The sequence below is a fragment of the Eleutherodactylus coqui genome, chromosome 3, assembly GCF_035609145.1.
Source record: "Eleutherodactylus coqui strain aEleCoq1 chromosome 3, aEleCoq1.hap1, whole genome shotgun sequence".
Taxonomy (NCBI): Eukaryota; Metazoa; Chordata; class Amphibia; order Anura; family Eleutherodactylidae; genus Eleutherodactylus; species Eleutherodactylus coqui.
The window spans coordinates 98,588,200-98,613,675 of NC_089839.1; the positions used below are offsets into that span (position 1 = coordinate 98,588,200).

Consider the following 25,476-nt stretch of genomic DNA (forward strand, 5'->3'; position numbering starts at 1 on the left):
GACTTAAGATCCAATGGATATGTATCCGCGTGGGTTCAAACCTCACTGCTGGTATAGGTTTTAGCGTGGGAACTCTGCAAGCTAGGAATCGTAGAGCAACACAAAAGGTCCTGCTGCAGGTCTCTTTGCCAAAATTTGTTTTCTCAATCTGAATCCTGTGACTGTGTGTTTATAGCATTCTTTTTATCCTAGGAGCAAATTGTTAATCATGATCCCTACCATGATCATATGTGCTTTACGCACATATCCAATCTACAAAACTTTGGATGAAAGAATCGATTTTTGTGTCTAAATGTTTAAACTGCACAAGGAAATAGATGAAATTGAACCAAATTCTGAAAACCGCATCAAAGAGCATTGTATGGCCAACATTTGCATCCGATTGGGAGCAAAAATAGGACAGTCTTCCACCAGGATGGCCGAGTGGTTAAGGCGTTGGACTAAAGGTCCAATGGATATGTATCCGCGTGGGTTCAAACCCTACTCCTTGTATAGGTTTTAGCCGGAGGGCTCTGCAAGCTAGGAATCGTAGAGCAACACAAAAGGTCCTGCTGCAGGTCTCTTTGCCAAAATTTGTTTTCTCAATCTGAATCTTGTGACTGTGTGTTTATAGCATTCTTTTTATCCTAGGAGCAAATTGTTAATCATGATCCCTACCATGATCATAGGTGCTTTACGCACATATCCAATCTACAAAACATTGGATGAAAGAATCGATTTTTGTGTCCAAATGTTTAAACTGCACAAGGAAATAGATGAAATTGAACCAAATTCTGAAAACCGCATCAAAGAGCATTGTATGGCCAACATTTGCATCCGATTGGGAGCCAAAACAGGACAGTCTTCCACCAGGATGGCCGAGTGGTTAAGGCGTTGGACTTAAGATCCAATGGATATGTATCCGCGTGGGTTCAAACCCCACTCCTGGTATAGGTTTTAGCCGGGGAGCTCTGCAAGCTAGGAATCGTAGAGCAACACAACAGATCCTGCTGCAGGTCTCTTTGCCAATAATTTTTTTCTCAATCTGAATCCTGTGACTGTGTGTTTATTACATTCTTTTTATCCTAGGAGCAAATTGTTAATCATGATCCCTACCATCATCATATGTGCTTTACGCACATTACAATCTTAAAACTTTGGATGAAAGAATCGATTTTTGTGTCTAAATGTTTAAACTGCACAAGGAAATAGATGAAATTGAACCAAATTCTGAAAACCGCATCAAAGAGCATTGCATGGCCAACATTTGTATCGGATTGGGAGCAAAAACAAGACAGTCTTTCACTAGGATGGCCGAGTTGTTAAGGCGTTGGACTTAAGATCCAATGGATATGTATCCACGTGGGTTCAAACCCCACTCCTGGTATAGGTTTTAGCCGGGGAGCTCTGCAAGCTAGGAATCGTAGAGCAACACAACAGATCCTCCTGCAGGTCTCTTTGCCAATAATTTTTTTCTCAATCTGAATCCTGTGACTTTGTGTTTATTACATTCTTTTTATCCTAGGAGCAAATTGTTAATCATGATCCCTACCATGATCATATGTGCTTTACGCACATAACAATCTTCAAAACTTTGGATGAAAGAATCGATTTTTGTGTCTAAATGTTTAAACTGCACAAGGAAATAGATGAAATTGAACCAAATTCTGAAAACCGCATCAAAGAGCTTTGCATGGATAACATTTGTATCTGATTGGGAGCAAAAACAAGACAGTCTTTCACTAGGATGGCCGAGTTGTTAAGGCGTTGGACTTAAGATCCAATGGATATGTATCCGCGTGGGTTCAAACCTCACTGCTGGTATAGGTTTTAGCGTGGGAACTCTGCAAGCTAGGAATCGTAGAGCAACACAAAAGGTCCTGCTGCAGGTCTCTTTGCCAAAATTTGTTTTCTCAATCTGAATCCTGTGACTGTGTGTTTATAGCATTCTTTTTATCCTAGGAGCAAATTGTTAATCATGATCCCTACCATGATCATAGGTGCTTTACGCACAGATCCAGTCTATAAAACATTGGATGAAAGAATCGATTTTTGTGTCTAAATGTTTAAACTGCACAAGGAAATAGATGAAATTGAACCAAATTCTGAAAACCGCATCAAAGAGCATTGCATGGCCAACATTTGTATCCGATTGGGAGCAAAAACAAGACAGTCTTTCACCAGGATGGCCGAGTTGTTAAGGCGTTGGACTTAAGATCCAATGGATATGTATCCGCGTGGGTTCAAACCCCACTCCTGGTATAGGTTTTAGCCGGGTAGCTCTGCAAGCTAGGAATCGTAGAGCAACACAAAAGATCCTGCTGCAGGTCTCTTTGCCAATAATTTTTTTCTCAATCTGAATCCTGCGACTGTGTGTTTATAGCATTCTTTTTATCCTAGGAGCAATTGTTAATCATGATCCCTACCATGATCATATGTGCTTTACGCACATAACAATCTTCAAAACCTTGGATGAAAGAATCGATTTTTGTGTCTAAATGTTTAAACTGCACAAGGAAATAGATGAAATTGAACCAAATTCTGAAAACCGCATCAAAGAGCATTGCATGGCCAACATTTGTATCCGATTGGGAGCAAAAACAGAACAGTCTTCCACCAGGATGGCCGAGTGGTTAAGGCGTTGGACTTAAGATCCAATGGATATGTATCCGCGTGGGTTCAAACCCCACTCCTGGTATAGGTTTTAGCCGGGGAGCTCTGCAAGCTAGGAATCGTAGAGCAACACAACAGATCCTGCTGCAGGTCTCTTTGCCAATAATTTTTTTCTCAATCTGAATCCTGTGACTGTGTGTTTATTACATTCTTTTTATCCTAGGAGCAAATTGTTAATCATGATCCCTACCATGATCATAGGTGCTTTACGCACATTACAATCTTAAAACTTTGGATGAAAGAATCGATTTTTGTGTCTAAATGTTTAAACTGCACAAGGAAATAGATGAAATTGAACCAAATTCTGAAAACCGCATCAAAGAGCATTGTATGGCCAACATTTGCATCCGATTGGGAGCAAAAACAGGACAGTCTTCCACCAGGATGGCCGAGTGGTTAAGGCGTTGGACTTAAGATCCAATGGATATGTATCCGCGTGGGTTCAAGCCCCACTCCTGGTATAGGTTTTAGCCGGGGAGCTCTGCAAGCTAGGAATCGTAGAGCAACACAAAAGATCCTGCTGCAGGTCTCTTTGCCAATAATTTTTTTCTCAATCTGAATCCTGCGACTGTGTGTTTATAGCATTCTTTTTATCCTAGGAGCAAATTGTTAATCATGATCCCTACCATGATCATATGTGCTTTACGCACATAACAATTTTCAAAACCTTGGATGAAAGAATCGATTTTTGTGTCTAAATGTTTAAACTGCACAAGGAAATAGATGAAATTGAACCAAATTCTGAAAACCACATCAAAGAGCATTGCATGGCCAACATTTGTATCCGATTGGGAGCAAAAACAGGACAGTCTTCCACCAGGATGGCCGAGTGGTTAAGGCGTTGGACTTAAGATCCAATGGATATGTATCTGCGTGGGTTCAAACCCCACTCCTGGTATAGGTTTTAGCCTGGGAGCTCTGCAAGCTAGGAATCGTAGAGCAACACAACAGATCCTGCTGCAGGTCTCTTTGCCAATAATTTTTTTCTCAATCTGAATCCTGTGACTGTGTGTTTATTACATTCTTTTTATCCTAGGAGCAAATTGTTAATCATGATCCCTACCATGATCATATGTGCTTTACGCACATAACAATCTTCAAAACTTTGGATGAAAGAATCGATTTTTGTGTCTAAATGTTTAAACTGCACAAGGAAATAGATGAAATTGAACCAAATTCTGAAAACCGCATCAAAGAGCATTGCATGGCCAACATTTGCATCCGATTGGGAGCAAAAACAGGATAGTTTTACACCAGGATGGCCGAGTGGTTAAGGCGTTGGACTTAAGATCCAATGGATATGTATCCGCGTGGGTTCAAACCCCACTCCTGGTATAGGTTTTAGCCGGGGAGCTCTGCAAGCTAGGAATCGTAGAGCAACACAACAGATCCTGCTGCAGGTCTCTTTGCCAATAATTTTTTTCTCAATCTGAATCCTGCGACTGTGTGTTTATAGCATTCTTTTTATCCTAGGAGTAAATTGTTAATCATGATCCCTACCATGATCATAGGTGCTTTACGCACATTACAATCTTAAAACTTTGGATGAAAGAATCGATTTTTGTGTCTAAATGTTTAAACTGCACAAGGAAATAGATGAAATTGAACCAAATTCTGAAAACCGCATCAAAGAGCATTGTATGGCCAACATTTGCATCCGATTGGGAGCAAAAACAGGACAGTCTTCCACCAGGATGGCCGAGTGGTTAAGGCGTTGGACTTAAGATCCAATGGATATGTATCCGCGTGGGTTCAAACCCCACTCCTGGTATAGGTTTTAGCCGGGGAGCTCTGCAAGCTAGGAATCGTAGAGCAACACAACAGATCCTGCTGCAGGTCTCTTTGCCAATAAATTTTTTCTCAATCTGAATCCTGTGACTGTGTGTTTATTACATTCTTTTTATCCTAGGAGCAAATTGTTAATCATGATCCCTACCATGATCATATGTGCTTTACGCACATTACAATCTTAAAACTTTGGATGAAAGAATCGATTTTTGTGTCTAAATGTTTAAACTGCACAAGGAAAAAGATGAAATTGAACCAAATTCTGAAAACCGCATCAAAGAGCATTGCATGGCCAACATTTGTATCCGATTGGGAGCAAAAGCAAGACAGTCTTTCACCAGGATGGCCGAGTTGTTAAGGCGTTGGACTTAAGATCCAATGGATATGTATCCGCGTGGGTTCAAACCTCACTGCTGGTATAGGTTTTAGCGTGGGAACTCTGCAAGCTAGGAATCGTAGAGCAACACAAAAGGTCCTGCTGCAGGTCTCTTTGCCAAAATTTGTTTTCTCAATCTGAATCCTGTGACTGTGTGTTTATAGCATTCTTTTTATCCTAGGAGCAAATTGTTAATCATGATCCCTACCATGATCATAGGTGCTTTACGCACAGATCCAGTCTATAAAACATTGGATGAAAGAATCAATTTTTGTGTCTAAATGTTTAAACTGCACAAGGAAATAGATGAAATTGAACCAAATTCTGAAAACCGCATCAAAGAGCATTGCATGGCCAACATTTGTATCCGATTGGGAGCAAAAACAAGACAGTCTTTCACCAGGATGGCCGAGTTGTTAAGGCGTTGGACTTAAGATCCAATGGATATGTATCCGCGTGGGTTCAAACCCCACTCCTGGTATAGGTTTTAGCCGGGTAGCTCTGCAAGCTAGGAATCGTAGAGCAACACAAAAGATCCTGCTGCAGGTCTCTTTGCCAATAATTTTTTTCTCAATCTGAATCCTGCGACTGTGTGTTTATAGCATTCTTTTTATCCTAGGAGCAATTGTTAATCATGATCCCTACCATGATCATATGTGCTTTACGCACATAACAATCTTCAAAACCTTGGATGAAAGAATCGATTTTTGTGTCTAAATGTTTAAACTGCACAAGGAAATAGATGAAATTGAACCAAATTCTGAAAACCGCATCAAAGAGCATTGTATGGCCAACATTTGCATCCGATTGGGAGCAAAAACCGTACAGTCTTCTATTAGGATGGCCGAGTGGTTAAGGCGTTGGACTTAAGATCCAATGGATATGTATCCGCGTGGGTTCAAACCCCACTCCTGGTGTAGGTTTTAGCCGGGGAGCTCTGCAAGCTAGGAATCGTAGAGCAACACAACAGATTCTGCTGCACGTCTCTTTGCCAATAATTTTTTTCTCAATCTGAATCCTGTGACTTTGTGTTTATTACATTCTTTTTATCCTAGGAGCAAATTGTTAATCATGATCCCTACCATGATCATATGTGCTTTACGCACATAACAATCTTCAAAACTTTGGATGAAAGAATCGATTTTTGTGTCTAAATGTTTAAACTGCACAAGGAAATAGATGAAATTGAACCAAATTCTGAAAACCGCATCAAAGAGCATTGCATGGATAACATTTGTATCTGATTGGGAGCAAAAACAAGACAGTCTTTCACGAGGATGGCCGAGTTGTTAAGGCGTTGGACTTAAGATCCAATGGATATGTATCCGCGTGGGTTCAAACCTCACTGCTGGTATAGGTTTTAGCGTGGGAACTCTGCAAGCTAGGAATCGTAGAGCAACACAAAAGGTCCTGCTGCAGGTCTCTTTGCCAAAATTTGTTTTCTCAATCTGAATCCTGTGACTGTGTGTTTATAGCATTCTTTTTATCCTAGGAGCAAATTGTTAATCATGATCCCTACCATGATCATAGGTGCTTTACGCACAGATCCAGTCTATAAAACATTGGATGAAAGAATCGATTTTTGTGTCTAAATGTTTAAACTGCACAAGGAAATAGATGAAATTGAACCAAATTCTGAAAACCGCATCAAAGAGCATTGCATGGCCAACATTTGTATCCGATTGGGAGCAAAAACAAGACAATCTTTCACCAGGATGGCCGAGTGGTTAAGGCGTTGGACTTAAGATCCAATGGATATGTATCCACGTGGGTTCAAACCCCACTCCTGGTATAGGTTTTAGCCGGGGAGCTCTGCAAGCTAGGAATTGTAGAGCAACACAAAAGATCCTGCTGCAGTTCACTTTGCCAATAATTTTTTTCTCAATCTGAATCCTGGGACTGTGTGTTTATAGCATTCTTTTTATCCTAGGAGCAAATTGTTAATCATGATCCCTACCATGATCATAGGTGCTTTACGCACATAACAATCTTCAAAACCTTGGATGAAAGAATCGATTTTTGTGTCTAAATGTTTAAACTGCACAAGGAAATAGATGAAATTGAACCAAATTCTGAAAACCGCATCAAAGAGCATTGTATGGCCAACATTTGCATCCGATTGGGAGCAAAAACAAGACAGTTTTTCACCAGGATGGCCGAGTGGTTAAGGCGTTGGACTTAAGATCCAATGGATATGTATCTGCGTGGGTTCAAACCCCACTCCTGGTATAGGTTTTAGCCGGGGAGCTCTGCAAGCTAGGAATCGTAGAGCAACACAAAAGGTCCTGCTGCAGGTCTCTTTGCCAAAATTTGTTTTCTCAATCTGAATCCTGTGATTGTGTGTTTATAGCATTCTTTTTATCCTAGGAGCAAATTGTTAATCATGATACCTACGATGATCATAGGTGCTTTACGCACAGATCCAGTCTACAAAACTTTGGATGAAAGAATCGATTTTTGTGTCTAAATGTTTAAACTGCACAAGGAAAAAGATGAAATTGAACCAAATTCTGAAAACCGCATCAAAGAGCATTGCATGGCCAACATTTGTATCCGATTGGGAGCAAAAACAAGACAGTCTTTCACCAGGATGGCCGAGTGGTTAAGGCGTTGGACTTAAGATCCAATGGATATGTATCCGCGTGGGTTCAAACCCCACTCCTGGTATAGGTTTTAGCCGGGGAGCTCTGCAAGCTAGGAATCGTAGAGCAACACAACAGATCCTGCTGCAGGTCTCTTTGCCAATAATTTTTTTCTCAATCTGAATCCTGCGACTGTGTGTTTATAGCATTCTTTTTATCCTAGGAGCAAATTGTTAATCATGATACCTACGATGATCATAGGTGCTTTACGCACAGATCCAGTCTACAAAACATTGGATGAAAGAATCGATTTTTGTGTCTAAATGTTTAAACTGCACAAGGAAATAGATGAAATTGAACCAAATTCTGAAAACCGCATCAAAGAGCATTGTATGGCCAACATTTGCATCCGATTGGGAGCAAAAACAGGACAGTCTTCCACCAGGATGGCCGAGTGGTTAAGGCGTTGGACTTAAGATCCAATGGATATGTATCCGCGTGGGTTCAAACCCCACTCCTGGTATAGGTTTTAGCCGGGGAGCTCTGCAAGCTAGGAATCGTAGAGCAACACAACAGATCCTGCTGCAGGTCTCTTTGCCAATAAATTTTTTCTCAATCTGAATCCTGTGACTGTGTGTTTATTACATTCTTTTTATCCTAGGAGCAAATTGTTAATCATGATCCCTACCATGATCATATGTGCTTTACGCACATTACAATCTTAAAACTTTGGATGAAAGAATCGATTTTTGTGTCTAAATGTTTAAACTGCACAAGGAAAAAGATGAAATTGAACCAAATTCTGAAAACCGCATCAAAGAGCATTGCATGGCCAACATTTGTATCCGATTGGGAGCAAAAGCAAGACAGTCTTTCACCAGGATGGCCGAGTTGTTAAGGCGTTGGACTTAAGATCCAATGGATATGTATCCGCGTGGGTTCAAACCCCACTCCTGGTATAGGTTTTAGCCGGGGAGCTCTGCAAGCTAGGAATCGTAGAGCAACACAAAAGATCCTGCTGCAGGTCTCTTTGCCAATAATTTTTTTCTCAATCTGAATCCTGCGACTGTGTGTTTATAGCATTCTTTTTATCCTAGGAGCAAATTGTTAATCATGATACCTACGATGATCATAGGTGCTTTACGCACAGATCCAGTCTACAAAACATTGGATGAAAGAATCGATTTTTGTGTCTAAATGTTTAAACTGCACAAGGAAATAGATGAAATTGAACCAAATTCTGAAAACCGCATCAAAGAGCATTGCATGGATAACATTTGTATCTGATTGGTAGCAAAAACAAGACAGTCTTTCACTAGGATGGCCGAGTTGTTAAGGCGTTGGACTTAAGATCCAATGGATATGTATCCGCGTGGGTTCAAACCTCACTGCTGGTATACGTTTTAGCGTGGGAACTCTGCAAGCTAGGAATCGTAGAGCAACACAAAAGGTCCTGCTGCAGGTCTCTTTGCCAAAATTTGTTTTCTCAATCTGAATCCTGTGACTGTGTGTTTATAGCATTCTTTTTATCCTAGGAGCAAATTGTTAATCATGATCCCTACCATGATCATAGGTGCTTTACGCACAGATCCAGTCTACCAAACTTTGGATGAAAGAATCGATTTTTGTGTCTAAATGTTTAAACTGCACAAGGAAAAAGATGAAATTGAACCAAATTCTGAAAACCGCATCAAAGAGCATTGCATGGCCAACATTTGTATCCGATTGGGAGCAAAAACAAGACAGGTTTTCACCAGGATGGCCGAGTGGTTAAGGCGTTGGACTTAAGATCCAATGGATATGTATCCGCGTGGGTTCAAACCCCACTCCTGGTATAGGTTTTAGCCGGGGAGCTCTGCAAGCTAGGAATCGTAGAGCAACACAACAGATCCTGCTGCAGGTCTCTTTGCCAATAATTTTTTTCTCAATCTGAATCCTGCGACTGTGTGTTTATAGCATTCTTTTTATCCTAGGAGCAAATTGTTAATCATGATACCTACGATGATCATAGGTGCTTTACGCACAGATCCAGTCTACAAAACATTGGATGAAAGAATCGATTTTTGTGTCTAAATGTTTAAACTGCACAAGGAAATAGATGAAATTGAACCAAATTCTGAAAACCGCATCAAAGAGCATTGTATGGCCAACATTTGCATCCGATTGGGAGCAAAAACAGGACAGTCTTCCACCAGGATGGCCGAGTGGTTAAGGCGTTGGACTTAAGATCCAATGGATATGTATCCGCGTGGGTTCAAACCCCACTCCTGGTATAGGTTTTAGCCGGGGAGCTCTGCAAGCTAGGAATCGTAGAGCAACACAACAGATCCTGCTGCAGGTCTCTTTGCCAATAAATTTTTTCTCAATCTGAATCCTGTGACTGTGTGTTTATTACATTCTTTTTATCCTAGGAGCAAATTGTTAATCATGATCCCTACCATGATCATATGTGCTTTACGCACATTACAATCTTAAAACTTTGGATGAAAGAATCGATTTTTGTGTCTAAATGTTTAAACTGCACAAGGAAAAAGATGAAATTGAACCAAATTCTGAAAACCGCATCAAAGAGCATTGCATGGCCAACATTTGTATCCGATTGGGAGCAAAAACAAGACAGTCTTTCACCAGGATGGCCGAGTGGTTAAGGCGTTGGACTTAAGATCCAATGGATATGTATCCGCGTGGGTTCAAACCCCACTCCTGGTGTAGGTTTTAGCCGGGGAGCTCTGCAAGCTAGGAATCGTAGAGCAACACAACAGATCCTGCTGCAGGTCTCTTTGCCAATAATTTTTTTCTCAATCTGAATCCTGTGACTTTGTGTTTATTACATTCTTTTTATCCTAGGAGCAAATTGTTAATCATGATCCCTACCATGATCATATGTGCTTTACGCACATAACAATCTTCAAAACTTTGGATGAAAGAATCGATTTTTGTGTCTAAATGTTTAAACTGCACAAGGAAATAGATGAAATTGAACCAAATTCTGAAAACCGCATCAAAGAGCATTGCATGGATAACATTTGTATCTGATTGGGAGCAAAAACAAGACAGTCTTTCACTAGGATGGCCGAGTTGTTAAGGCGTTGGACTTAAGATCCAATGGATATGTATCCGCGTGGGTTCAAACCTCACTGCTGGTATACGTTTTAGCGTGGGAACTCTGCAAGCTAGGAATCGTAGAGCAACACAAAAGGTCCTGCTGCAGGTCTCTTTGCCAAAATTTGTTTTCTCAATCTGAATCCTGTGACTGTGTGTTTATAGCATTCTTTTCATCCTAGGAGCAAATTGTTAATCATTCTACCTACGATGATCATAGGTGCTTTACGCACAGATCCAGTCTACAAAACTTTGGATGAAAGAATCGATTTTTGTGTCTAAATGTTTAAACTGCACAAGGAAAAAGATGAAATTGAACCAAATTCTGAAAACCGCATCAAAGAGCATTGCATGGCCAACATTTGTATCCGATTGGGAGCAAAAACAAGACAGTCTTTCACCAGGATGGCCGAGTGGTTATGGCGTTGGACTTAAGATCCAATGGATATGTATCCGCGTGGGTTCAAACCCCACTCCTGGTATAGGTTTTAGCCGGGGAGCTCTGCAAGCTAGGAATCGTAGAGCAACACAACAGATCCTGCTGCAGGTCTCTTTGCCAATAATTTTTTTCTCAATCTGAATCCTGCGACTGTGTGTTTATAGCATTCTTTTTATCCTAGGAGCAAATTGTTAATCATGATACCTACGATGATCATAGGTGCTTTACGCACAGATCCAGTCTACAAAACATTGGATGAAAGAATCGATTTTTGTGTCCTTATGTTTAAACTGCACAAGGAAATAGATGAAATGGAACCAAATTCTGAAAACCGCATCAAAGAGCATTGTATGGCCAACATTTGCATCCGATTGGGAGCAAAAACAGGACAGTCTTCCACCAGGATGGCCGAGTGGTTAAGGCGTTGGACTTAAGATCCAATGGATATGTATCCGCGTGGGTTCAAACCCCACTCCTGGTATAGGTTTTAGCCGGGGAGCTCTGCAAGCTAGGAATCGTAGAGCAACACAACAGATCCTGCTGCAGGTCTCTTTGCCAATAATTTTTTTCTCAATCTGAATCCTGTGACTGTGTGTTTATTACATTCTTTTTATCCTAGGAGCAAATTGTTAATCATGATCCCTACCATGATCATATGTGCTTTACGCACATTACAATCTTAAAACTTTGGATGAAAGAATCGATTTTTGTGTCTAAATGTTTAAACTGCACAAGGAAAAAGATGAAATTGAACCAAATTCTGAAAACCGCATCAAAGAGCATTGCATGGCCAACATTTGTATCCGATTGGGAGCAAAAGCAAGACAGTCTTTCACCAGGATGGCCGAGTTGTTAAGGCGTTGGACTTAAGATCCAATGGATATGTATCCGCGTGGGTTCAAACCCCACTCCTGGTATAGGTTTTAGCCGGGGAGCTCTGCAAGCTAGGAATCATAGAGCAACACAAAAGATCCTGCTGCAGGTCTCTTTGCCAATAATTTTTTTCTCAATCTGAATCCTGCGACTGTGTGTTTATAGCATTCTTTTTATCCTAGGAGCAAATTGTTAATCATGATCCCTACCATGATCATATGTGCTTTACGCACATTACAATCTTCAAAACTTTGGATGAAAGAATCGATTTTTGTGTCTAAATGTTTAAACTGCACAAGGAAATAGATGAAATTGAACCAAATTCTGAAAACCGCATCAAAGAGCATTGCATGGATAACATTTGTATCTGATTGGGAGCAGAAACAAGACAGTCTTTCACTAGGATGGCCGAGTTGTTAAGGCGTTGGACTTAAGATCCAATGGATATGTATCCGCGTGGGTTCAAACCTCACTGCTGGTATACGTTTTAGCGTGGGAACTCTGCAAGCTAGGAATCGTAGAGCAACACAAAAGGTCCTGCTGCAGGTCTCTTTGCCAAAATTTGTTTTCTCAATCTGAATCCTGTGACTGTGTGTTTATAGCATTCTTTTTATCCTAGGAGCAAATTGTTAATCATGATCCCTACCATGATCATAGGTGCTTTACGCACAGATCCAGTCTACAAAACATTGGATGAAAGAATCGATTTTTGTGTCTAAATGTTTAAACTGCACAAGGAAATAGATGAAATTGAACCAAATTCTGAAAACCGCATCAAAGAGCATTGCATGGCCAACATTTGTATCCGATTGGGAGCAAAAACAAGACAGTCTTTCACCAGGATGGCCGAGTGGTTAAGGCGTTGGACTTAAGATCCAATGGATATGTATCCGCGTGGGTTCAAACCCCACTCCTGGTATAGGTTTTAGCCGGGGAGCTCTGCAAGCTAGGAATCGTAGAGCAACACAACAGATCCTGCTGCAGGTCTCTTTGCCAATAATTTTTTTCTCAATCTGAATCCTGCGACTGTGTGTTTATAGCATTCTTTTTATCCTAGGAGCAAATTGTTAATCATGATCCCTACCATGATCATAGGTGCTTTACGCACATTACAATCTTAAAACTTTGGATGAAAGAATCGATTTTTGTGTCTAAATGTTTAAACTGCACAAGGAAATAGATGAAATTGAAGCAAATTCTGAAAACCGCATCAAAGAGCATTGTATGGCCAACATTTGCATCCGATTGGGAGCAAAAACAGGACAGTCTTCCACCAGGATGGCCGAGTGGTTAAGGCGTTGGACTTAAGATCCAATGGATATGTATCCGCGTGGGTTCAAACCCCACTCCTGGTATAGGTTTTAGCCGGGGAGCTCTGCAAGCTAGGAATCGTAGAGCAACACAACAGATCCTGCTGCAGGTCTCTTTGCCAATAAATTTTTTCTCAATCTGAATCCTGTGACTGTGTGTTTATTACATTCTTTTTATCCTAGGAGCAAATTGTTAATCATGATCCCTACCATGATCATATGTGCTTTACGCACATTACAATCTTAAAACTTTGGATGAAAGAATCGATTTTTGTGTCTAAATGTTTAAACTGCACAAGGAAAAAGATGAAATTGAACCAAATTCTGAAAACCGCATCAAAGAGCATTGCATGGCCAACATTTGTATCCGATTGGGAGCAAAAGCAAGACAGTCTTTCACCAGGATGGCCGAGTTGTTAAGGCGTTGGACTTAAGATCCAATGGATATGTATCCGCGTGGGTTCAAACCCCACTCCTGGTGTAGGTTTTAGCCGGGGAGCTCTGCAAGCTAGGAATCGTAGAGCAACACAACAGATCCTGCTGCAGGTCTCTTTGCCAATAATTTTTTTCTCAATCTGAATCCTGTGACTTTGTGTTTATTTCATTCTTTTTATCCTAGGAGCAAATTGTTAATCATGATCCCTACCATGATCATATGTGCTTTACGCACATAACAATCTTCAAAACTTTGGATGAAAGAATCGATTTTTGTGTCTAAATGTTTAAACTGCACAAGGAAATAGATGAAATTGAACCAAATTCTGAAAACCGCATCAAAGAGCATTGCATGGATAACATTTGTATCTGATTGGGAGCAAAAACAAGACAGTCTTTCACTAGGATGGCCGAGTTGTTAAGGCGTTGGACTTAAGATCCAATGGATATGTATCCGCGTGGGTTCAAACCTCACTGCTGGTATACGTTTTAGCGTGGGAACTCTGCAAGCTAGGAATCGTAGAGCAACACAAAAGGTCCTGCTGCAGGTCTCTTTGCCAAAATTTGTTTTCTCAATCTGAATCCTGTGACTGTGTGTTTATAGCATTCTTTTTATCCTAGGAGCAAATAGTTAATCATGATCCCTACCATGATCATAGGTGCTTTACGCACAGATCCAGTCTACAAAACATTGGATGAAAGAATCGATTTTTGTGTCTAAATGTTTAAACTGCACAAGGAAATAGATGAAATTGAACCAAATTCTGAAAACCGCATCAAAGAGCATTGCTTGGCCAACATTTGTATCCGATTGGGAGCAAAAACAAGACAGTCTTTCACCAGGATGGCCGAGTGGTTAAGGCGTTGGACTTAAGATCCAATGGATATGTATCCGCGTGGGTTCAAACCCCACTCCTGGTATAGGTTTTAGCCGGGGAGCTCTACAAGCTAGGAATCGTAGAGCAACACGACAGACCCTGCTGCAGGTCTCTTTGCCAATAATTTTTTTCTCAATCTGAATCCTGCGACTGTGTGTTTATAGCATTCTTTTTATCCTAGGAGCAAATTGTTAATCATGATCCCTACCATGATCATAGGTGCTTTACGCACATTACAATCTTAAAACTTTGGATGAAAGAATCGATTTTTGTGTCTAAATGTTTAAACTGCACAAGGAAATAGATGAAATTGAACCAAATTCTGAAAACCGCATCAAAGAGCATTGTATGGCCAACATTTGCATCCGATTGGGAGCAAAAACAGGACAGTCTTCCACCAGGATGGCCGAGTGGTTAAGGCGTTGGACTTAAGATCCAATGGATATGTATCCGCGTGGGTTCAAACCCCACTCCTGGTATAGGTTTTAGCCGGGGAGCTCTGCAAGCTAGGAATCGTAGAGCAACACAAAAGATCCTGCTGCAGGTCTCTTTGCCAATAATTTTTTTCTCAATCTGAATCCTGCGACTGTGTGTTTATAGCATTCTTTTTATCCTAGGAGCAAATTGTTAATCATGATACCTACGATGATCATAGGTGCTTTACGCACAGATCCAGTCTACAAAACATTGGATGAAAGAATCGATTTTTGTGTCTAAATGTTTAAACTGTACAAGGAAATAGATGAAATTGAACCAAATTCTGAAAACCGCATCAAAGAGCATTGTATGGCCAACATTTGCATCCGATTGGGAGCAAAAATAGGGCAGTCTTCCACCAGGATGGCCGAGTGGTTAAGGCGTTGGACTTAAGATCCAATGGATATGCAGCCGCGTGGGTTCAAACCCCACTCCTGGTATAGGTTTTAGCCGGGGAGCTCTGCAAGCTAGGAATCGTAGAGCAACACAACAGATCCTGCTGCAGGTCTCTTTGCCAATAATTTTTTTCTCAATCTGAATCCTGTGACTGTGTGTTTATTACATTCTTTTTATCCTAGGAGCAAATTGTTAATCATGATCCCTACCATCATCATATGTGCTTTACGCACATAACAATCTTCAAAACTTTGGATGAAAGAATCGATTTTTGTGTCTAAATGTTTAAACTGCACAAGGAAATAGATGAAATTGAACCAAATTCTGAAAACCGCATCAAAGAGCATTGCATGGATAACATTTGTATCTGATTGGGAGCAAAAACAAGACAGTCTTTCACTAGGATGGCCGAGTTGTTAAGGCGTTGGACTTAAGATCCAATGGATATGTATCCGCGTGGGTTCAAACCTCACTGCTGGTATAGGTTTTAGCGTGGGAACTCTGCAAGCTAGGAATCGTAGAGCAACACAAAAGGTCCTGCTGCAGGTCTCTTTGCCAAAATTTGTTTTCTCAATCTGAATCCTGTGACTGTGTGTTTATAGCATTCTTTTTATCCTAGGAGCAAATTGTTAATCATGATCCCTACCATGATCATAGGTGCTTTACGCACAGATCCAGTCTACAAAACATTGGATGAAAGAATCGATTTTTGTGTCTAAATGTTTAAACTGCACAAGGAAATAGATGAAATTGAACCAAATTCTGAAAACCGCATCAAAGAGCATTGTATGGCCAACATTTGCATCCGATTGGGAGCCAAAACAGGACCGTCTTCCACCAGGATGGCCGAGTGGTTAAGGCGTTGGACTTAAGATCCAATGGATATGTATCCGCGTGGGTTCAAACCCCACTCCTGGTATAGGTTTTAGCCGGGGAGCTCTGCAAGCTAGGAATCGTAGAGCAACACAACAGATCCTGCTGCAGGTCTCTTTGCCAAAAATTTTTTTCTCAATCTGAATCCTGTGACTGTGTGTTTATTACATTCTTTTTATCCTAGGAGCAAATTGTTAATCATGATCCCTACCATCATCATATGTGCTTTACGCACATTACAATCTTAAAACTTTGGATGAAAGAATCGATTTTTGTGTCTAAATGTTTAAACTGCACAAGGAAATAGATGAAATTGAACCAAATTCTGAAAACCGCATCAAAGAGCATTGCATGGCCAACATTTGTATCGGATTGGGAGCAAAAACAAGACAGTCTTTCACTAGGATGGCCGAGTTGTTAAGGCGTTGGACTTAAGATCCAATGGATATGTATCCACGTAGGTTCAAACCCCACTCCTGGTATAGGTTTTAGCGTGGGAACTCTGCAAGCTAGGAATCGTAGAGCAACACAAAAGGTCCTGCTGCAGGTCTCTTTGCCAAAATTTGTTTTCTCAATCTGAATCCTGTGATTGTGTGTTTATAGCATTCTTTTTATCCTAGGAGCAAATTGTTAATCATGATACCTACGATGATCATAGGTGCTTTACGCACAGATCCAGTCTACAAAACTTTGGATGAAAGAATCGATTTTTGTGTCTAAATGTTTAAACTGCACAAGGAAAAAGATGAAATTGAACCAAATTCTGAAAACCGCATCAAAGAGCATTGTATGGCCAACATTTGTATCCGATTGGGAGCAAAAACAAGACAGTCTTTCACCAGGATGGCCGAGTTGTTAAAGCGTTGGACTTAAGATCCAATGGATATGTATCCGCGTGGGTTCAAACCCCACTCCTGGTATAGGTTTTAGCCGGGGAGCTCTGCAAGCTAGGAATCGTAGAGCAACACAAAAGATCCTGCTGCAGGTCTCTTTGCCAATAATTTTTTTCTCAATCTGAATCCTGCGACTGTGTGTTTATAGCATTCTTTTTATCCTAGGAGCAAATTGTTAATCATGATCCCTACCATGATCATATGTGCTTTACGCACATAACAATCTTCAAAACTTTGGATGAAAGAATCGATTTTTGTGTCTAAATGTTTAAACTGCACAAGGAAATAGATGAAATTGAACCAAATTCTGAAAACCGCATCAAAGAGCATTGTATGGCCAACATTTGCATCCGATTGGGAGCAAAAACAGGACAGTCTTCCACCAGGATGGCCGAGTGGTTAAGGCGTTGGACTTAAGATCCAATGGATATGTATCCGCGTGGGTTCAAACCCCACTCCTGGTATAGGTTTTAGCCGGGGAGCTCTGCAAGCTAGGAATCGTAGAGCAACAAAAAAGATCCTGCTGCAGGTCTCTTTGCCAATAATTTTTTTCTCAATCTGAATCTTGCGACTGTTTGTTTATAGCATTCTTTTTATCCTAGGAGCAAATTGTTAATCATGATCCCTACCATGATCATATGTGCTTTACGCACATAACAGTCTTCAAAACCTTGGATGAAAGAATCGATTTTTGTGTCTAAATGTTTAAACTGCACAAGGAAATAGATGAAATTGAACCAAATTCTGAAAACCGCATCAAAGAGCATTGTATGGCCAACATTTGCATCCGATTGGGAGCAAAAACAGGATAGTTTTACACCAGGATGGCCGAGTGGTTAAGGCATTGGACTTAAGATCCAATGGATATGTATCCGCGTGGGTTCAAACCCCACTCCTGGTATAGGTTTTAGCCGGGGAGCTCTGCAAGCTAGGAATCGTAGAGCAACACAACAGATCCTGCTGCAGGTCTCTTTGCCAATAATTTTTTTCTCAATCTGAATCCTGCGACTGTGTGTTTATAGCATTCTTTTTATCCTAGGAGCAATTGTTAATCATGATCCCTACCATGATCATATGTGCTTTACGCACATAACAATCTTCAAAACCTTGGATGAAAGAATCGATTTTTGTGTCTAAATGTTTAAACTGCACAAGGAAATAGATGAAATTGAACCAAATTCTGAAAACCGCATCAAAGAGCATTGCATGGCCAACATTTGTATCCGATTGGGAGCAAAAACAGAACAGTCTTTCACCAGGATGGCCGAGTGGTTAAGGCGTTGGACTTAAGATCCAATGGATATGTTTCCGCGTGGGTTCAAGCCCCACTCCTGGTATAGGTTTTAGCCGGGGAGCTCTGCAAGCTAGGAATCGTAGAGCAACACAACAGATCCTGCTGCAGGTCTCTTTGCCAATAAATTTTTTCTCAATCTGAATCCTGTGACTGTGTGTTTATTACATTCTTTTTATCCTAGGAGCAAATTGTTAATCATGATCCCTACCATGATCATATGTGCTTTACGCACATTACAATCTTAAAACTTTGGATGAAAGAATCGATTTTTGTGTCTAAATGTTTAAACTGCACAAGGAAATAGATGAAATTGAACCAAATTCTGAAAACCGCATCAAAGAGCATTGTATGGCCAACATTTGCATCCGATTGGGAGCAAAAACAGGACAGTCTTCCACCAGGATGGCCGAGTGGTTAAGGCGTTGGACTTAAGATCCAATGGATATGTATCCGCGTGGGTTCAAACCCCACTCCTGGTATAGGTTTTAGCCGGGGAGCTCTGCAAGCTAGGAATCGTAGAGCAACACAACAGATCCTGCTGCAGGTCTCTTTGCCAATAAATTTTTTCTCAATCTGAATCCTGTGACTGTGTGTTTATTACATTCTTTTTATCCTAGGAGCAAATTGTTAATCATGATCCCTACCATGATCATATGTGCTTTACGCACATTACAATCTTAAAACTTTGGATGAAAGAATCGATTTTTGTGTCTAAATGTTTAAACTGCACAAGGAAAAAGATGAAATTGAACCAAATTCTGAAAACCGCATCAAAGAGCATTGCATGGCCAACATTTGTATCCGATTGGGAGCAAAAACAAGACAGTCTTTCACCAGGATGGCCGAGTTGTTAAGGCGTTGGACTTAAGATCCAATGGATATGTATGCGCGTGGGTTCAAACCCCACTCCTGGTATAGGTTTTAGCCGGGGAGCTCTGCAAGCTAGGAATCGTAGAGCAACACAAAAGATCCTGCTGCAGGTCTCTTTGCCAATAATTTTTTTCTCAATCTGAATCCTGCGACTGTGTGTTTATAGCATTCTTTTTATCCTAGGAGCAATTGTTAATCATGATCCCTACCATGATCATATGTGCTTTACGCACATAACAATCTTCAAAACCTTGGATGAAAGAATCGATTTTTGTGTCTAAATGTTTAAACTGCACAAGGAAATAGATGAAATTGAACCAAATTCTGAAAACCGCATCAAAGAGCATTGCATGGCCAACATTTGTATCCGATTGGGAGCAAAAACAGGACCGTCTTCCACCAGGATGGCCAAGTGGTTAAGGCGTTGGACTTAAGATCCAATGGATATGTATCCGCGTGGGTTCAAGCCCCACTCCTGGTATAGGTTTTACCCGGGGAGCTCTGCAAGCTAGGAATCGTAGAGCAACACAACAGATCCTGCTGCAGGTCTCTTTGCCAATAAATTTTTTCTCAATCTGAATCCTGTGACTGTGTGTTTATTACATTCTTTTTATCCTAGGAGCAAATTGTTAATCATGATCCCTACCATGATCATATGTGCTTTACGCACATTACAATCTTAAAACTTTGGATGAAAGAATCGATTTTTGTGTCTAAATGTTTAAACTGCACAAGGAAATAGATGAAATTGAACCAAATTCTGAAAACCGCATCAAAGAGCATTGTATGGCCAACATTTGCATCCGATTGGGAGCAAAAACAGGACAGTCTTCCACCAGAATGGCCGAGTGGTTAAGGCGTTGGACTTAAGATCCAATGGATATGTATCCGCGTGGGTTCAAACCCCACTCCTGGTATAGGTTTTAGCCGGGGAGCTCTGCAAGCTAGGAATCGTAGAGCAACACAACAGATCCTGCTGCAGGTCTCTTTGCCAATAAATTTTTTCTCAATCTGAATCCTGTGACTGTGTGTTTATTACATTCTTTTTATCCTAGGAGCAAATTGTTAATCATGATCCCTACCATGATCATATGTGCTTTACGCACATTACAATCTTAAAACTTTGGATGAAAGAATCGATTTTTGTGTCTAAATGTTTAAACTGCACAAGGAAAAAGATGAAATTGAACCAAATTCTGAAAACCGCATCAAAGAGCATTGCATGGCCAACATTTGTATCCGATTGGGAGCAAAAACAAGACAGTCTTTCACCAGGATGGCCGAGTTGTTAAGGCGTTGGACTTAAGATCCAATGGATATGTATGCGCGTGGGTTCAAACCCCACTCCTGGTATAGGTTTTAGCCGGGGAGCTCTGCAAGCTAGGAATCGTAGAGCAACACAAAAGATCCTGCTGCAGGTCTCTTTGCCAATAATTTTTTTCTCAATCTGAATCCTGTGACTGTGTGTTTATAGCATTCTTTTTATCCTAGGAGCAATTGTTAATCATGATCCCTACCATGATCATATGTGCTTTACGCACATAACAATCTTCAAAACCTTGGATGAAAGAATCGATTTTTGTGTCTAAATGTTTAAACTGCACAAGGAAATAGATGAAATTGAACCAAATTCTGAAAACCGCATCAAAGAGCATTGCATGGCCAACATTTGTATCCGATTGGGAGCAAAAACAGGACCGTCTTCCACCAGGATGGCCAAGTGGTTAAGGCGTTGGACTTAAGATCCAATGGATATGTATCCGCGTGGGTTCAAGCCCCACTCCTGGTATAGGTTTTACCCGGGGAGCTCTGCAAGCTAGGAATCGTAGAGCAACACAACAGATCCTGCTGCAGGTCTCTTTGCCAATAAATTTTTTCTCAATCTGAATCCTGTGACTGTGTGTTTATTACATTCTTTTTATCCTAGGAGCAAATTGTTAATCATGATCCCTACCATGATCATATGTGCTTTACGCACATTACAATCTTAAAACTTTGGATGAAAGAATCGATTTTTGTGTCTAAATGTTTAAACTGCACAAGGAAATAGATGAAATTGAACCAAATTCTGAAAACCGCATCAAAGAGCATTGTATGGCCAACATTTGCATCCGATTGGGAGCAAAAACAGGACAGTCTTCCACCAGGATGGCCGAGTGGTTAAGGCGTTGGACTTAAGATCCAATGGATATGTATCCGCGTGGGTGCAAACCCCACTCCTGGTATAGGTTTTAGCCGAGGAGCTCTGCAAGCTAGGAATCGTAGAGCAACACAACAGATCCTGCTGCAGGTCTCTTTGCCAATAAATTTTTTCTCAATCTGAATCCTGTGACTGTGTGTTTATTACATTCTTTTTATCCTAGGAGCAAATTGTTAATCATGATCCCTACCATGATCATATGTGCTTTACGCACATTACAATCTTAAAACTTTGGATGAAAGAATCGATTTTTGTGTCTAAATGTTTAAACTGCACAAGGAAAAAGATGAAATTGAACCAAATTCTGAAAACCGCATCAAAGAGCATTGCATGGCCAACATTTGTATGCGATTGGGAGCAAAACCAAGACAGTCTTTCACCAGGATGGCCGAGTGGTTAAGGCGTTGGACTTAAGATCCAATGGATATGTATCCGCGTGGGTTCAAACCCCACTCCTGGTATAGGTTTTAGCCGGGGAGCTCTGCAAGCTAGGAATCGTAGAGCAACACAAAAGATCCTGCTGCAGGTCTCTTTGCCAATAATTTTTTTCTCAATCTGAATCCTGCGACTGTGTGTTTATAGCATTCTTTTTATCCTAGGAGCAAATTGTTAATCATGATCCCTACCATGATCATATGTGCTTTACGCACATAACAGTCTTCAAAACCTTGGATGAAAGAATCGATTTTTGTGTCTAAATGTTTAAACTGCACAAGGAAATAGATGAAATTGAACCAAATTCTGAAAACCGCATCAAAGAGCATTGTATGGCCAACATTTGCATCCGATTGGGAGCAAAAACAGGATAGTTTTACACCAGGATGGCCGAGTGGTTAAGGCGTTGGACTTAAGATCCAATGGATATGTATCCGTGTGGGTTCAAACCCCACTCCTGGTATAGGTTTTAGCCGGGGAGCTCTGCAAGCTAGGAATCGTAGAGCAACACAACAGATCCTGCTGCAGGTCTCTTTGCCAATAATTTTTTTCTCAATCTGAATCCTGCGACTGTGTGTTTATAGCATTCTTTTTATCCTAGGAGCAATTGTTAATCATGATCCCTACCATGATCATATGTGCTTTACGCACATAACAATCTTCAAAACCTTGGATGAAAGAATCGATTTTTGTGTCTAAATGTTTAAACTGCACAAGGAAATAGATGAAATTGAACCAAATTCTGAAAACCGCATCAAAGAGCATTGCATGGCCAACATTTGTATCCGATTGGGAGCAAAAACAGAACAGTCTTCCACCAGGATGGCCGAGTGGTTAAGGCGTTGGACTTAAGATCCAATGGATATGTATCCGCGTGGGTTCAAACCCCACTCCTGGTATAGGTTTTAGCCGGGGAGCTCTGCAAGCTAGGAATCGTAGAGCAACACAACAGATCCTGCTGCAGGTCTCTTTGCCAATAAATTTTTTCTCAATCTGAATCCTGTGACTGTGTGTTTATTACTTTCTTTTTATCCTAGGAGCAAATTGTTAATCATGATCCCTACCATGATCATATGTGCTTTACGCACATTACAATCTTAAAACTTTGGATGAAAGAATCGATTTTTGTGTCTAAATGTTTAAACTGCACAAGGAAATAGATGAAATTGAACCAAATTCTGAAAACCGCATCAAAGAGCATTGTATGGCCAACATTTGCATCCGATTGGGAGCAAAAACAGGACAGTCTTCCACCAGGATGGCCGAGTGGTTAAGGCGTTGGACTTAAGATCCAATGGATATGTATCCGCGTGGGTGCAAACCCCACTCCTGGTATAGGTTTTAGCCGGGGAGCTCTGCAAGCTAGGAATCGTAGAGCAACACAACAGATCCTGCTGCAGGTCTCTTTGCCAATAAATTTTTTCTCAATCTGAATCCTGTGACTGTGTGTTTATTACATTCTTTTTATCCTAGGAGCAAATTGTTAATCATGATCCCTACCATGATCATATGTGCTTTACGCACATTACAATCTTAAAACTTTGGATGAAAGAATCGATTTTTGTGTCTAAATGTTTAAACTGCACAAGGAAAAAGATGAAATTGAACCAAATTCTGAAAACCGCATCAAAGAGCATTGCATGGCCAACATTTGTATGCGATTGGGAGCAAAACCAAGACAGTCTTTCACCAGGATGGCCGAGTGGTTAAGGCGTTGGACTTAAGATCCAATGGATATGTATCCGCGTGGGTTCAAACCCCACTCCTGGTATAGGTTTTAGCCGGGGAGCTCTGCAAGCTAGGAATCGTAGAGCAACACAAAAGATCCTGCTGCAGGTCTCTTTGCCAATAATTTTTTTCTCAATCTGAATCCTGCGACTGTGTGTTTATAGCATTCTTTTTATCCTAGGAGCAAATTGTTAATCATGATCCCTACCATGATCATATGTGCTTTACGCACATAACAGTCTTCAAAACCTTGGATGAAAGAATCGATTTTTGTGTCTAAATGTTTAAACTGCACAAGGAAATAGATGAAATTGAACCAAATTCTGAAAACCGCATCAAAGAGCATTGTATGGCCAACATTTGCATCCGATTGGGAGCAAAAACAGGATAGTTTTACACCAGGATGGCCGAGTGGTTAAGGCGTTGGACTTAAGATCCAATGGATATGTATCCGTGTGGGTTCAAACCCCACTCCTGGTATAGGTTTTAGCCGGGGAGCTCTGCAAGCTAGGAATCGTAGAGCAACACAACAGATCCTGCTGCAGGTCTCTTTGCCAATAATTTTTTTCTCAATCTGAATCCTGCGACTGTGTGTTTATAGCATTCTTTTTATCCTAGGAGCAATTGTTAATCATGATCCCTACCATGATCATATGTGCTTTACGCACATAACAATCTTCAAAACCTTGGATGAAAGAATCGATTTTTGTGTCTAAATGTTTAAACTGCACAAGGAAATAGATGAAATTGAACCAAATTCTGAAAACCGCATCAAAGAGCATTGCATGGCCAACATTTGTATCCGATTGGGAGCAAAAGCAAGACAGTCTTTCACCAGGATGGCCGAGTGGTTAAGGCGTTGGACTTAAGATCCAATGGATATGTATCCGCGTGGGTTCAAACCCCACTCCTGGTATAGGTTTTAGCCGGGGAGCTCTGCAAGCTAGGAATCGTAGAGCAACACAAAAGATCCTGCTGCAGGTCTCTTTGCCAATAATTTTTTTCTCAATCTGAATCCTGCGACTGTGTGTTTATAGCATTCTTTTTATCCTAGGAGCAAATTGTTAATCATGATCCCTACCATGATCATATGTGCTTTACGCACATAACAATCTTCAAAACCTTGGATGAAAGAATCGATTTTTGTGTCTAAATGTTTAAACTGCACAAGGAAATAGATGAAATTGAACCAAATTCTGAAAACCACATCAAAGAGCATTGCATGGCCAACATTTGTATCCGATTGGGAGTAAAAACAGGACAGTCTTCCACCAGGATGGCCGAGTGGTTAAGGCGTTGGACTTAAGATCCAATGGATATGTATCCGCGTGGGTTCAAACCCCACTCCTGGTATAGGTTTTAGCCGGGGAGCTCTGCAAGCTAGGAATCGTAGAGCAACACAACAGATCCTGCTGCAGGTCTCTTTGCCAATAAATTTTTTCTCAATCTGAATCCTGTGACTGTGTGTTTATTACATTCTTTTTATCCTAGGAGCAAATTGTTAATCATGATCCCTACCATGATCATATGTGCTTTACGCACATTACAATCTTAAAACTTTGGATGAAAGAATCGATTTTTGTGTCTAAATGTTTAAACTGCACAAGGAAATAGATGAAATTGAACCAAATTCTGAAAACCGCATCAAAGAGCATTGTATGGCCAACATTTGCATCCGATTGGGAGCAAAAACAGGACAGTCTTCCACCAGGATGGCCGAGTGGTTAAGGCGTTGGACTTAAGATCCAATGGATATGTATCCGCGTGGGTTCAAACCCCACTCCTGGTATAGGTTTTAGCCGGGGAGCTCTGCAAGCTAGGAATCGTAGAGCAACACAACAGATCCTGCTGCAGGTCTCTTTGCCAATAATTTTT

General features: G+C 40.8%; 45 non-coding genes across 45 annotated transcripts; all 45 read left to right on the top strand.

Annotated features, from left to right (window-relative positions):
• Positions 1-409: 409 nt before the first annotated feature.
• TRNAF-AAA (transfer RNA phenylalanine (anticodon AAA)) lies at positions 410-492 on the top strand. Its single transcript has one exon. It is a non-coding gene; the product is annotated as a tRNA-Phe (tRNA).
• Positions 493-847: 355 nt separating this feature from the next.
• Positions 848-930, top strand: TRNAL-UAA (transfer RNA leucine (anticodon UAA)). Its single transcript has one exon. It is a non-coding gene; the product is annotated as a tRNA-Leu (tRNA).
• A 1,228-nt stretch (positions 931-2,158) lies between these two features.
• On the top strand, positions 2,159-2,241 carry TRNAL-UAA (transfer RNA leucine (anticodon UAA)). The gene has a single exon. It is a non-coding gene; the product is annotated as a tRNA-Leu (tRNA).
• A 353-nt stretch (positions 2,242-2,594) lies between these two features.
• Positions 2,595-2,677, top strand: TRNAL-UAA (transfer RNA leucine (anticodon UAA)). Its single transcript has one exon. It is a non-coding gene; the product is annotated as a tRNA-Leu (tRNA).
• Positions 2,678-3,030: 353 nt separating this feature from the next.
• Positions 3,031-3,113, top strand: TRNAL-UAA (transfer RNA leucine (anticodon UAA)). The gene has a single exon. It is a non-coding gene; the product is annotated as a tRNA-Leu (tRNA).
• Positions 3,114-3,467: 354 nt separating this feature from the next.
• Positions 3,468-3,550, top strand: TRNAL-UAA (transfer RNA leucine (anticodon UAA)). The gene has a single exon. It is a non-coding gene; the product is annotated as a tRNA-Leu (tRNA).
• A 354-nt stretch (positions 3,551-3,904) lies between these two features.
• TRNAL-UAA (transfer RNA leucine (anticodon UAA)) lies at positions 3,905-3,987 on the top strand. The gene has a single exon. It is a non-coding gene; the product is annotated as a tRNA-Leu (tRNA).
• Positions 3,988-4,340: 353 nt separating this feature from the next.
• Positions 4,341-4,423, top strand: TRNAL-UAA (transfer RNA leucine (anticodon UAA)). Its single transcript has one exon. It is a non-coding gene; the product is annotated as a tRNA-Leu (tRNA).
• A 791-nt stretch (positions 4,424-5,214) lies between these two features.
• On the top strand, positions 5,215-5,297 carry TRNAL-UAA (transfer RNA leucine (anticodon UAA)). The gene has a single exon. It is a non-coding gene; the product is annotated as a tRNA-Leu (tRNA).
• Positions 5,298-5,650: 353 nt separating this feature from the next.
• On the top strand, positions 5,651-5,733 carry TRNAL-UAA (transfer RNA leucine (anticodon UAA)). The gene has a single exon. It is a non-coding gene; the product is annotated as a tRNA-Leu (tRNA).
• A 792-nt stretch (positions 5,734-6,525) lies between these two features.
• TRNAL-UAA (transfer RNA leucine (anticodon UAA)) lies at positions 6,526-6,608 on the top strand. Its single transcript has one exon. It is a non-coding gene; the product is annotated as a tRNA-Leu (tRNA).
• Positions 6,609-6,962: 354 nt separating this feature from the next.
• TRNAL-UAA (transfer RNA leucine (anticodon UAA)) lies at positions 6,963-7,045 on the top strand. Its single transcript has one exon. It is a non-coding gene; the product is annotated as a tRNA-Leu (tRNA).
• A 355-nt stretch (positions 7,046-7,400) lies between these two features.
• On the top strand, positions 7,401-7,483 carry TRNAL-UAA (transfer RNA leucine (anticodon UAA)). The gene has a single exon. It is a non-coding gene; the product is annotated as a tRNA-Leu (tRNA).
• Positions 7,484-7,838: 355 nt separating this feature from the next.
• TRNAL-UAA (transfer RNA leucine (anticodon UAA)) lies at positions 7,839-7,921 on the top strand. Its single transcript has one exon. It is a non-coding gene; the product is annotated as a tRNA-Leu (tRNA).
• A 353-nt stretch (positions 7,922-8,274) lies between these two features.
• Positions 8,275-8,357, top strand: TRNAL-UAA (transfer RNA leucine (anticodon UAA)). Its single transcript has one exon. It is a non-coding gene; the product is annotated as a tRNA-Leu (tRNA).
• A 793-nt stretch (positions 8,358-9,150) lies between these two features.
• Positions 9,151-9,233, top strand: TRNAL-UAA (transfer RNA leucine (anticodon UAA)). The gene has a single exon. It is a non-coding gene; the product is annotated as a tRNA-Leu (tRNA).
• Positions 9,234-9,588: 355 nt separating this feature from the next.
• Positions 9,589-9,671, top strand: TRNAL-UAA (transfer RNA leucine (anticodon UAA)). The gene has a single exon. It is a non-coding gene; the product is annotated as a tRNA-Leu (tRNA).
• A 353-nt stretch (positions 9,672-10,024) lies between these two features.
• TRNAL-UAA (transfer RNA leucine (anticodon UAA)) lies at positions 10,025-10,107 on the top strand. Its single transcript has one exon. It is a non-coding gene; the product is annotated as a tRNA-Leu (tRNA).
• A 792-nt stretch (positions 10,108-10,899) lies between these two features.
• On the top strand, positions 10,900-10,982 carry TRNAL-UAA (transfer RNA leucine (anticodon UAA)). Its single transcript has one exon. It is a non-coding gene; the product is annotated as a tRNA-Leu (tRNA).
• Positions 10,983-11,337: 355 nt separating this feature from the next.
• TRNAL-UAA (transfer RNA leucine (anticodon UAA)) lies at positions 11,338-11,420 on the top strand. The gene has a single exon. It is a non-coding gene; the product is annotated as a tRNA-Leu (tRNA).
• A 353-nt stretch (positions 11,421-11,773) lies between these two features.
• On the top strand, positions 11,774-11,856 carry TRNAL-UAA (transfer RNA leucine (anticodon UAA)). The gene has a single exon. It is a non-coding gene; the product is annotated as a tRNA-Leu (tRNA).
• Positions 11,857-12,648: 792 nt separating this feature from the next.
• Positions 12,649-12,731, top strand: TRNAL-UAA (transfer RNA leucine (anticodon UAA)). Its single transcript has one exon. It is a non-coding gene; the product is annotated as a tRNA-Leu (tRNA).
• Positions 12,732-13,084: 353 nt separating this feature from the next.
• Positions 13,085-13,167, top strand: TRNAL-UAA (transfer RNA leucine (anticodon UAA)). Its single transcript has one exon. It is a non-coding gene; the product is annotated as a tRNA-Leu (tRNA).
• A 353-nt stretch (positions 13,168-13,520) lies between these two features.
• On the top strand, positions 13,521-13,603 carry TRNAL-UAA (transfer RNA leucine (anticodon UAA)). Its single transcript has one exon. It is a non-coding gene; the product is annotated as a tRNA-Leu (tRNA).
• Positions 13,604-14,395: 792 nt separating this feature from the next.
• Positions 14,396-14,478, top strand: TRNAL-UAA (transfer RNA leucine (anticodon UAA)). The gene has a single exon. It is a non-coding gene; the product is annotated as a tRNA-Leu (tRNA).
• Positions 14,479-14,831: 353 nt separating this feature from the next.
• On the top strand, positions 14,832-14,914 carry TRNAL-UAA (transfer RNA leucine (anticodon UAA)). Its single transcript has one exon. It is a non-coding gene; the product is annotated as a tRNA-Leu (tRNA).
• A 355-nt stretch (positions 14,915-15,269) lies between these two features.
• Positions 15,270-15,352, top strand: TRNAL-UAA (transfer RNA leucine (anticodon UAA)). The gene has a single exon. It is a non-coding gene; the product is annotated as a tRNA-Leu (tRNA).
• Positions 15,353-16,144: 792 nt separating this feature from the next.
• On the top strand, positions 16,145-16,227 carry TRNAL-UAA (transfer RNA leucine (anticodon UAA)). Its single transcript has one exon. It is a non-coding gene; the product is annotated as a tRNA-Leu (tRNA).
• Positions 16,228-17,455: 1,228 nt separating this feature from the next.
• TRNAL-UAA (transfer RNA leucine (anticodon UAA)) lies at positions 17,456-17,538 on the top strand. Its single transcript has one exon. It is a non-coding gene; the product is annotated as a tRNA-Leu (tRNA).
• Positions 17,539-17,892: 354 nt separating this feature from the next.
• On the top strand, positions 17,893-17,975 carry TRNAL-UAA (transfer RNA leucine (anticodon UAA)). Its single transcript has one exon. It is a non-coding gene; the product is annotated as a tRNA-Leu (tRNA).
• Positions 17,976-18,328: 353 nt separating this feature from the next.
• Positions 18,329-18,411, top strand: TRNAL-UAA (transfer RNA leucine (anticodon UAA)). Its single transcript has one exon. It is a non-coding gene; the product is annotated as a tRNA-Leu (tRNA).
• A 353-nt stretch (positions 18,412-18,764) lies between these two features.
• Positions 18,765-18,847, top strand: TRNAL-UAA (transfer RNA leucine (anticodon UAA)). Its single transcript has one exon. It is a non-coding gene; the product is annotated as a tRNA-Leu (tRNA).
• A 789-nt stretch (positions 18,848-19,636) lies between these two features.
• Positions 19,637-19,719, top strand: TRNAL-UAA (transfer RNA leucine (anticodon UAA)). The gene has a single exon. It is a non-coding gene; the product is annotated as a tRNA-Leu (tRNA).
• Positions 19,720-20,072: 353 nt separating this feature from the next.
• TRNAL-UAA (transfer RNA leucine (anticodon UAA)) lies at positions 20,073-20,155 on the top strand. Its single transcript has one exon. It is a non-coding gene; the product is annotated as a tRNA-Leu (tRNA).
• A 789-nt stretch (positions 20,156-20,944) lies between these two features.
• TRNAL-UAA (transfer RNA leucine (anticodon UAA)) lies at positions 20,945-21,027 on the top strand. Its single transcript has one exon. It is a non-coding gene; the product is annotated as a tRNA-Leu (tRNA).
• A 353-nt stretch (positions 21,028-21,380) lies between these two features.
• TRNAL-UAA (transfer RNA leucine (anticodon UAA)) lies at positions 21,381-21,463 on the top strand. The gene has a single exon. It is a non-coding gene; the product is annotated as a tRNA-Leu (tRNA).
• A 353-nt stretch (positions 21,464-21,816) lies between these two features.
• On the top strand, positions 21,817-21,899 carry TRNAL-UAA (transfer RNA leucine (anticodon UAA)). The gene has a single exon. It is a non-coding gene; the product is annotated as a tRNA-Leu (tRNA).
• Positions 21,900-22,253: 354 nt separating this feature from the next.
• TRNAL-UAA (transfer RNA leucine (anticodon UAA)) lies at positions 22,254-22,336 on the top strand. Its single transcript has one exon. It is a non-coding gene; the product is annotated as a tRNA-Leu (tRNA).
• Positions 22,337-22,689: 353 nt separating this feature from the next.
• TRNAL-UAA (transfer RNA leucine (anticodon UAA)) lies at positions 22,690-22,772 on the top strand. Its single transcript has one exon. It is a non-coding gene; the product is annotated as a tRNA-Leu (tRNA).
• A 353-nt stretch (positions 22,773-23,125) lies between these two features.
• Positions 23,126-23,208, top strand: TRNAL-UAA (transfer RNA leucine (anticodon UAA)). Its single transcript has one exon. It is a non-coding gene; the product is annotated as a tRNA-Leu (tRNA).
• Positions 23,209-23,561: 353 nt separating this feature from the next.
• On the top strand, positions 23,562-23,644 carry TRNAL-UAA (transfer RNA leucine (anticodon UAA)). Its single transcript has one exon. It is a non-coding gene; the product is annotated as a tRNA-Leu (tRNA).
• A 354-nt stretch (positions 23,645-23,998) lies between these two features.
• On the top strand, positions 23,999-24,081 carry TRNAL-UAA (transfer RNA leucine (anticodon UAA)). The gene has a single exon. It is a non-coding gene; the product is annotated as a tRNA-Leu (tRNA).
• Positions 24,082-24,434: 353 nt separating this feature from the next.
• TRNAL-UAA (transfer RNA leucine (anticodon UAA)) lies at positions 24,435-24,517 on the top strand. Its single transcript has one exon. It is a non-coding gene; the product is annotated as a tRNA-Leu (tRNA).
• A 354-nt stretch (positions 24,518-24,871) lies between these two features.
• On the top strand, positions 24,872-24,954 carry TRNAL-UAA (transfer RNA leucine (anticodon UAA)). The gene has a single exon. It is a non-coding gene; the product is annotated as a tRNA-Leu (tRNA).
• A 353-nt stretch (positions 24,955-25,307) lies between these two features.
• Positions 25,308-25,390, top strand: TRNAL-UAA (transfer RNA leucine (anticodon UAA)). The gene has a single exon. It is a non-coding gene; the product is annotated as a tRNA-Leu (tRNA).
• Positions 25,391-25,476: the final 86 nt, after the last annotated feature.